This window comes from Theobroma cacao, chromosome 5 (genome assembly GCF_053813885.1).
Source record: "Theobroma cacao isolate CCN51 chromosome 5, ASM5381388v1, whole genome shotgun sequence".
NCBI lineage: Eukaryota > Viridiplantae > Streptophyta > Magnoliopsida > Malvales > Malvaceae > Theobroma > Theobroma cacao.
In genome coordinates this window covers 30546512-30556891 of record NC_142643.1, presented here as the reverse complement: position 1 = coordinate 30556891, position 10380 = coordinate 30546512, and the positions used below count along the sequence as shown (strand labels likewise).

The following is a 10380-nucleotide window of genomic DNA, read 5'->3' as shown; positions in this document are numbered from 1 at the left end:
TTATCTATGCATGTATGTATATATATATGTTTATGAAATAAAAGCTCATGAATATAGCATATGGTTGTAATGCATGTGAAAATTTGGCATGTTGAACTTTGGGAATTTTTTAGTGTTTCACATTGATTTTGTCATTTTAACAAGATGGTCTTCTTCTTGAGAGAATGGAAACTTTTCTTTGGTGCCTTGTTTCTCGCTGCAGCGAGAAACTCTCAAGTTTGAGGGGTTTGCCTGACCTGGTTCTCGCTGTAGCGAGAAACTTTCTGTTTTGGCCGCTTGAATCTCACTACAGCGAGAAACTTTCTGTCCAGTATGCTACCTTGCTGGTTTTTGCCATATTTTTCCATTTCATTTACATCATAGTTGATCATGGACTCCCAACATTTAGAGGTTTATCTAATTAAGTTTGAAATGAGGAATTTTAGAGAGAAACCCTCGGCCAGTTGAGAAAGCCTCCTCCAACTAATAACTTGAGCCAAAACTTCGTTGCAGCGAGGACTCGTCGTTTCATTTGACTTGCTTGTATATCACTGAAGCTTTCATTTTTCAAATTCTTTGTTATGTATGAATTCATCATTATCAAGTGATTAACCATTTAAGGGTTTAACGAGGGGTTTTAATAAGAACGAAACTAAATTGCATTGTTTTGAAAATAAATGCATCATGATTTCTTTAAACTTTCCTTCTAGTTTGCTTGTTCCCTTTTTATGTTCACTCACTGAGTTTGTACTCACCGTTTTTAACTTCATGTTTTCATATCAGGAGGCAGTCGGTAACTAGGTCGAGGTGTCCTCGTAGATTTGACTCTTGGTAGGTGTCTTGGCATTCTGTAGCTGTACTTTTGCCCGAGTCTTTCCGCTGAAAGTCAAGTACTCTTTCGTTGTGTATAGACAAAACCAATGTAAATCATTAAAATAGATGTTTTAGACAATATATGTATATTTTGATTAGTATGCCACTATGAGTTGGCAATGGTTAGCATTATTTTGATTCGAAGTTATGAAATGTGACTTAGCAACTTTTGATGGAATGATGAACAGGTCATATTAATAGGCTTGCTTTAGCTTAGTGGACTACGTCCATTAGGCCCATGCGCCGGTCATGACCCAGAATTTGGGTCGTGACAATTTGACACTCACTTGAAACAAAAATCTACACTTTAATGGAAGAAAGTTGGCAAAACTCCTTGAATTTTGTGTTTTTGTGGAAGAAACTTGAGTTTTTTGAAGGTTTTATGAATGGGTTTGGGAGAGTTTTGGTTTTGGTAGAGAGGGAATTGAGAAATTTTTAGCTAGGGTTTGAATGGAAGAGGAAGAAAGAGAGAGAGCTTATATAGGGGGAGACCCCCCGACCCAACGACAGGACGCTTGGCTTGCTGGAAAATATATGCAGCATCCATGGCACCATGGCGCTAGGTGCCTGGTGCCACGGTGATGGGCTTGCTGGAAAATATATACAGCATCCATGGTGTAAAACCCGACTCTATAAACACATGTCATGACATACATGCACTAAGTAGCATGTTATTATGCTAAGAAAGCACCTAAGAAAAGACGAAACCCGGTATCATACCTAATGGTACACTTGAGTTGATTTAACCTTGAACTAGTTCAAATAGGAATTGTAGGATGAAATTTAATATTTTATAGTCTAGGAATGACTAAAAATGATTGTTCAGAGTTCGAGGGTTCATTTGGAGTAAAATTGGAAATTTTGATGTTCAGGGGTAAAATTGTCATTTTGCCACCTAAGATAATAATTTGATAATGGAGTGAAATTTTTTACCAAGATTAACTATTTGGAGTATAATTTAAAGATAGAAAGTGAAAAAGTTTAATTATGGTGATTTTTGGAGTGTAGGAGCAAAAATCGTAATTTTTTCACCCGTGGACAAAATTTGAGATTTTGAGAGAATTTAGATCAAATTTGACAAATTGGAGAATGGTATGAGTATAAGGGATGAAAAATATGTCTATGGGCAATTTTTCAGTTTTTAGGGCAAAAATATAATTTTTGACTTTTACGGGGACAAAAGTGTAAATTTCAAAAATTACTCCACCGAGACTTTGGATAAGTCTGAAAATTTTATCTAAGCTATGGATATGTGGGACAAGTGTATGGTGAAAATTTGGAAACAAATGGATGAAATTTTAAAAATGGGCCAATGGGAAAGTGACACATGGCATTTTTTTAATGATATAATATTATTTTAATGAAAAGTCAGCCCATTTAAACCCCATTTTAAGTGCTGGCTGGCCATAAGGGAGAACAAGAGAGAAAATAGAGAGGAAAGGAAGAAAAAAAGAAAAACCAAAGAGAAACAAGAAAATTCAAAGGGGAATTTGCATTTTTCCCCCGTTTACGCGTCTAACGGTAATATTTTTTTACTTTAGCTTGATTTCTACCTTTCCTATGCCTTTGTTTCCATTTAGCATGCTTGAGGAGAGAGATCTAAAAGTGACATCAAGGGCTAGATGAAATTCTAGGAGAGAGATTTTGGAATTTTTAGGTTTTGATTTTTAGTTAAATTGGTAGTTTTAGTTAGTTAAATGTGTTTAGAAATTAAATTGGGCAAGAAAGCATTAAATTTCCACAATACCCACCCTTGGCTGAATGTGCATTGATGTACAATGATGATGAGCTGATTTTTATTCTAAGAGAAATGAAGAGAAAATGATGAAAAATGGTTAAATGTGATAGAAAAACAAAGTGGAAAATTAATCGAGTAAATGTCCCATTTTTGACCGAATTTTCCAAGAAGGAAAGTGAGCTGATTTTGGTGATTTTAGAAGGTTATTAGCTGATATTTAATGATTAGAAATGTTGTGGAGAAAATGGGACAATTTAGAGCTAAAATGGAGCACGTTAGCAACTTATCGGGTAAAGTGCCAAAAATAGGTTAATACCGCATTTAAGCCATTTTTGACTATTGCATTTCATACCATGCATTAGTATAGGATTTAAGTCAAATATATAGTGATTTAGTATTAATGTGATGAATTGAGTAAATTTTTGCAATGTGTCTAGGAGGAGAGCCTTCCGGTAAAGGCAAGAAAATCATACCCAACGAGTAGTTATCGGGGCACCTAAAAAGCAATTAGTTTGTACAAACGGTGAGTAAACTTATTATTATTGTAAATTATCTAGAGTTTATTTTTAAATGCTCTTTATGTATTTTATGAAATGAAAACGAGATTAAAACGAGATTTTTGATGTTTTAGAAATAAATGTGACAAATAAAAATATATTGTGTTGATTATGAAATTGAGTAATTGGAGGTTGTTAACTGTCTTGAAAATTATATATTTTCCTATGAATGACTTATGAGATATGAGTATATATGGCTATATTTTGTAAGTGTATTGGGAAATTTATGTAAGTTATTTTTACTATGCAGGATGGATAAATAAATAAAAGCCACGTTATACTGTCGAAATTTTATTAAAATTGGTGGGTTGGTCACTACAGTGACAGGTTTTCGTAGACTGCCTACTAGAGGGGCACGGTAAACATGGTTATATAGTTACTCCAGTTGTAGAGGCGAGGAAGGTAACTCCCGGGGTAATATTAGAGCTCACTTCACGTCGAAACCCCACGTGAATGTGTAACTCGGCCAACGCCAAGGAACGACTTGTTTTAAAAATAAAAATGTGTTTCACATGTAAATGTTATAACAACCTTGGAGGACTCAGTTAGATGCCTCAACCAAGGTATCCTTGAGGATTAGTTTTGGCTTGAGCCTTGTTTTCTTTTATAAAAGACATAAGCCTTAACAACTGTTTTGGTAAATTACAAATATTTTATAGTTTAAGAAATAAATTGAAAACATTACGAAATGGTTTGTGATTTGTTGTTTAAACTTACCTCCCTGTTACTCGCCTTTAGATATTTATGATAATGTCTAGTTACTCATTGGGATTGCAAAATCTCACCCACCTCCTTTCCAAACATTTTAGGTCTGTGGTAGCTCGTAGATACCCTATTTTGTCGAAGATTCCAGTTGACATCTCTACCACACAGACAGTAGGTTTCTAGCACCAACACTGGGTGTATTTTGGGCAACTTGTCATTGTAACCATTATTGTACATTATAACTTTGTAAATTTTTGTATATGTGAATTTATTTTACTTACACGTTACAAAAAGATTTCTTACACGTGTTTCTATAAATATTGTTTTATATAAAAAAATGCTATATTTTAATCAATATTTTGAATAGTGATATTTATCTATAAATCTTTTTAAAATATTTTTGTCTTTTGATTTACTTGAGCAGGAAACTACTGGAAATTGTTTAAAATGGAATGTTTAAAAATGATTGCTCACAGAAAAGGCAAGAAACTGATATGTAAGCCTTGCGGGGTTCTGATTGGCATTTCGGGTAATGAGTGTCAATTGGGACGTCACGGCGGTTGTCATGGGCCCGAGGGAAGTTCCAGGTCGTGACACATGGCGTCGTGGTGCTAGGTGCCTGGTGCCAAGACACTAAGGGTGCTATGTATTTTTTTTGAATAAATAAAAGAGAAAAAAATATTCATAATACCTACAAAAGAGAAAATAAGCAGATAAAATTAAAATTAAAACTAAAAATTATGAATATAAGGAAACATAAAGAAGATTATTAAAAAAAAATGACTGTGTAGAAAAACTTGGATTGCCTCCCGAGAAATGCTTTTTTATAGTCACTAGCTTGACAAATTCACCCTATTTTTCAATTCATCATCCACAACATACGGCTTGAAGCTTAGTCCATTAGCCATAAGCACTTCAGTGGCCTTAATCTCAATCTTTATTATCCCCCATGGGTAACATTTTGCTAGTCCTCGAGCAAAACTCTAAAACCAAAGAAAGAAACATGAATATCAAAAACATTAAACTATAAATCAGTTGCACCATTACAAAAATCACTTTTAATTCCTCGTAAGCCATCTTATTTCCTCAACATCCTAAGCATAGTATAAACATTATTTAAGTTCACATTTCACTAAATTGCAAGCTCATTTTTCAATGGAATCCCGTGTTATATTTTTAAATACTCAAGAGTTTCATATGTTTGCTGTTCACCCCTCTTTGCATTAATGTAGACTAACACTTATTCCAGGATCCTTAAGACTTTATCAAGCTTGTAATGTATGGCTAGGGTCAAGGTAGGATTTAGGAAAATATGTAGCTGAAATTGTCACTACTCGGTACTCCCTTCGAGCCTGTGACAACCGTCGCGGTGTCCCGATTGATACTCATTTCCCGGAATGTCAATCAAAAACCCATAAGGCTTTAATATCAGTTTCTCATTTCCCTTGTGAGTAACCGTTACCAAATATCATGTTCTAAAGGATTTTAAGCTATTTCCAACTTAAATCAATAAAAAAAATGATTTCTGCCTCACAGGGGCATTTTGGTCATTTTTCTTCAAAAATCTCGAAACCAGCTAAACATGTAATACGCAAGTGGAAAACACATATTTCATAATAAAAAAATAAGTTTAGATATCTAAAACATTTATTTAAAGAGAAATTATGACTATTTGAATATAATAAAAATATTCAATAAAATATTCTATTTTCTTATAAAATAATATTTAAAGAGTTTTCGGTAAATAATTTTTGTAGCGTAAAAGCTAAATAAATTTATACATACTGTAATATAGATAACCAAAGTATAAAATTTAATTTACAGTGACACGTGGGCCCATAAACGACCAAAAGTATCAAAAGAGGTAAACCTACAGTTTTTTTTTTTAGGATGCAAGTCCAACTGTAGCCCTCAATGAAATGAGCTATCTATCGACTATCCTGAGTCTGAAATGGGTGGAAAGGAGGGTGGGGATATTATATAATCCTAGTTAGTAAACAAATACCATCTAAAATATCTAAAGCTGAGTAAATGGAGACAGATAAAATAGTTTAACATACTGTAATTCATCACCTTTCAACTCATTTCAACCAAATAAAATCAATTCATATAAATCGAGTAATCAACATGGCTTATGAATTTCTTAAAACTTTGGGTCGTGTCAAAATCATTCTCATACTCAGTTAACAAGGATACCTTGGCCGAAAGCTATCCCAACCGAGACCGCCAAGGCTGTTAAAAAGTTATGTACGCATAAATCATGTTTTTATTTTGAAAGCATAGTCGTACCTTGGCGTTGGCTGAGTTCACCCTCACGTGGTGCTTTGGCGTGAAGTGAACTCTAAAGTTTTAACCTCAAGAGTTATCCAACTGCGCCTCTCATACTGAGGTATGAATATAATAAGGTTACCGTACCCCTCTAATAAGCTGGTCCACGAAACCCGTCCACTGCAGTGACCAATATATAACCCACCAATTCAATAAAATTCAACAGCATGACATGGCAATTATTTTATTTTACAGCCTCTCAATGCAAATTAACAGTTCATACATTTTCAACACAAATACCAATTCAGCCATTCATGCAATTATTATCATAAGCCATTCAATTCAAACCATGATTTATAACACAGTAATTAGTCTCCAATTACTCCATTTTCAAAACCATCTTTTAATTTCAAGACAATTTTATAAAATCATTTCATTTAAACACATTTTGTTTATAAAACCTAAAAATTTACCATTTAAATTCATTTTTCATAAAATCACAAAAACGAATTAAAATTCACTTCAGATAACCAAGATGATGATAAGGTTAGTCACTATATCAGGAGTTTGAATTTTTGGAGTACTCCGACTATTGATCATCGGATGCAATTTCTTTGCCCTTTTTCGGAGGATTCACCACCTAAACATAATGCAAAATCAAGCAATTTACCACATTTGTGCTAAATTGTTATAAAACCAATTCAGGCTTTATACTAATGCATGAAATGGGATGTAAATTGTTCGGATTATCGTCTAAACACGGTGTTTTACACAAATTCAATTGTGTACCTAAATAAAATGATATTGGCCTAATTCGATCTATCACCCGATTAATTAGCCAATACGTTCAATTTAACTCCAATTAACTCCATTTTTCTTTCAATTCTCCAAACCATCAAACACAAATTAAATAACTTGAAATATGGCAAAATCATCCTCACATTTTCTCTTGGAAAATTCGGCCATGGTGGGTGCATCAACACTATAATTTTTCAAGCTTGATTTTCTCACCATAATTCATCATTTCCTAACCAATTTACTTGAAATAAAATCAAATCCACCATCAACACTCTACAAGGAAGATTCATCCAATGATGAACTCATGAGGAATATGTGAATTTCAAGCTTAATTCTTACACTTAACACCATAAACAACTAAAACCATCCATATATCTTAAAAATCTATCTAAATCATCATCAAATTCTCTCTCCTAGGGTTTGATAAGCACACTATCCTTCATGATATCTTGTGATTCAACCATGAAAAATAAGAAAAATGCTTAAGAAAGATAGATCACAAGCTTAATTGAAAAATCTTACCTTTTTTTCACTTGTTTCCTTGAATTTTCACACTTTTCCCTTGAATTTTTCCACCTAGGGTTTTGTTCTTCCTTTTATTCCTTTGTTCTTGCTTTGGCTGGCCATATGAAGAGAAATGGGCTGATTTTGTGCTGATTTTTAAGCCAAATAATAAATGGATGAAAATTTGACACATGTCACCATTCCATTGGTCCATTTGTCATACTTACGCATTAAGCAATCTCTCTCCACCACTTAAATTTCCTCAATTATCCATGATAATATTGGGTAAAATTCATGTGCTGGACAAGTGTTGGGTGATGTAAAATTACAATTTTGCCCTTGGGTGGCAAAATGACTATTTTACCCCTATGCTCGAAAAAATGCCGAAATTAAAATTCTTCACTTCTCAAACTCAAATTATACTCCAAATGATCAATCTTAGTCAAAAATTTCATCCAACACTCACATCTTAACCTTGGGTGGCAAAATGACCATTTTACCCCTAGGTCATGAAAATTCCAATTTGACTCCAAATCGGTCCTCGAAATTCGAATCACCATTTTAAGTCATTCTAGGGTTTTAAAATTCTCAATTTCATCTTAAAATCTCTATTAGGACTAGTTCGAGGCGTAATTCAACTTAATTGAACCATTTGGTACATTACTGTCCTTTAACAATTTTTGAGGTACCCAAGTAAGCAAACATGCATTCTTATGTAAGAATGGTATAATAAGCATATTGTAGAGCCAGGCTTGACAACACTACCCCCTTTAAAATAAAATTTTGACCTCAAAATTTTATTTACTGAACTCAAAGAAAAGATAGGGATATTGTTTTCTCATCAAATGCTCGACTTCTTATGTCCTCCCCTTTATAGGGAATTTCGATTTGTTCACCTCATTTACCTCCAATTTAACTTGAGTACTTCACTTATGTCTATTATTATCCTTTAAAATCAGATCAACAGTAACCTTCACAATTATGATATCTTATATCGAGACACCAAGCATGCTTCTGTTACTATCATTAAACTTGAACCATAACTCCATCTCAATCATATCAATTTCGATCGCATTTTATACCAATTTAGGTATACCAATCACTATCTTATTACTTCATTTGTCACGACCCGGAACCTCCCTCAAGCCCATGACAATCGCCGCGATGTCCCAATTGACACTCATTATCCGGAATGCCAACCGAAATCCTGCAAGGCTTACATATCAGTTTCTTTCCTTTCCTGTGAGCAATCATTGTTAAATATCGACTTTTTTGAGAATATATACTATTTTAGATCAAAAACAATCAAAATAAAATTTTCGCCACGCATGGGTATTTTGGTCATTTTTTTCTCAAAAATTTGAAAACTGGCTAAAACGTAATATACAAGTACAAAACACATAATTCATATTCAAAATGAGTTTAAAAGTCTAAAATCTTCATTTAAAACGAAATTACGATTATTTGAATATAATAAGAAAATAAAAGAAATATTAAGGAAAATATTCTATTTTCTTATAAAACAATATTTATAGAGTTATACGTGAATAATTTTTATAGCGTAAAAGCTAAATAAATTTATACATACTGAAATACAGTAAGCTAAAATATTTAATTTAATTTACAATAACAAGAGGGCCCCCGAATAAACAAAAGTAAAGAGGACTGTGAACCTACAGTTTGGAAAATGCAGATCCAATGGTAGTCCTCGATGAGATCAGCTATCTACAGCCTATACTGAACCTGAAATGGGTGGAAAGGAGTTGGGTGAGATTTTACAATCCCAATGAGTAAACAGACATTATCATAAATATCTAAAGGTGAGTAAAATGGAGGCAAGTTTAAACAACAAATTTCAACCCATTTCAAAATGTTTCCAATTTATTTCTTAAACCATAAAATATTTGTAATTTATCAAAACAGTTGTTAAGGCTTATGTCTTTTATTAAAACAAGGCTCAAGCCAAAACTAATCCTCAGGGATACCTTAGCCGAGGTATCTAATCGAGTCCGCCAAGGGTGTTAAAATATTCACACGTGAAACACATTTTTTTTTTTAAAACCAGCCGTTCCTTGGCGTTGGCCGAGTTACACATTCACGTGGCGGTTCGACGTGAAGTGAGCTCTAATACTACCCCGGGAGTTACCCTCCTCGCCTCTACAACCGGAGTAACTATATAACTGGGTTTACCGTGCCCCTCTAATAGGCAGTCCACGGAAACCCGTCACTGCAGTGACTAACCCACCAATTTTAATAAAATTTCGACAATATAACGTGGCTTTTATTTATTTATCCAGCCTGCATAGTAAAATCAACTTACATAAATTTCCCAAATGCACTCACAAAATATAGCCACATATACTCATTTCTCATAAGCCATTCCTAGGAAAATATATATTTTTCAAGTCAGTTTTCAGCCTCCAATTACTCAATTTCATAATCAATACAATATATTTTTATTTATCACATTTATTCCTAAAACATCAAAAATCCCGTTTTCATTTCATAAAATACATAAAGGGCATTTAAAAATAAACTCTAAATAATTTACAATAATAATAAGTTTACTCACCGTTTGTACAAACTAAAAGCTTTCTAAGCGCCCCGATCACTACTCGTCGGGTACGACTTCTTTGCCTTTTCCGGAAGGCTCTCCTCCTAGACACATTACAAAAATTTACACAATTCATCACATTGATGCTAAATCACTATATAATTAACTTAAATCCTATACTAATGCATGGTATGAAATGCAATAGCCTAAACCGGCTTAAACGCGGTATTAACCTATTTTTGGCTCTTTGCCCGATAAATTGCTAACGCGCTCCATTTTAGCTCTAAATCATCCCATTCTCTCTCCAACATTTCTAACCATTAAATATCAGCCAATAACCTTCTAAAAACAACAAAATCAGCTCACTCCCTTCCTTGGAAAATTCGGCAAAAAATGGGACATTA

General features: G+C 33.6%; 1 long non-coding RNA gene across 1 annotated transcript; it reads right to left on the bottom strand.

Annotated features, from left to right (window-relative positions):
* Positions 1-8547: 8547 nt before the first annotated feature.
* Positions 8548-10073, bottom strand: LOC148762555 (uncharacterized). Its single transcript, XR_016026258.1, has 3 exons — positions 9995-10073; positions 9100-9165; positions 8548-8629 (listed from the first exon to the last, which is right to left on the bottom strand). It is a non-coding gene; the product is annotated as an uncharacterized LOC148762555 (long non-coding RNA).
* Between the last annotated feature and the right edge of the window lie 307 nt (positions 10074-10380).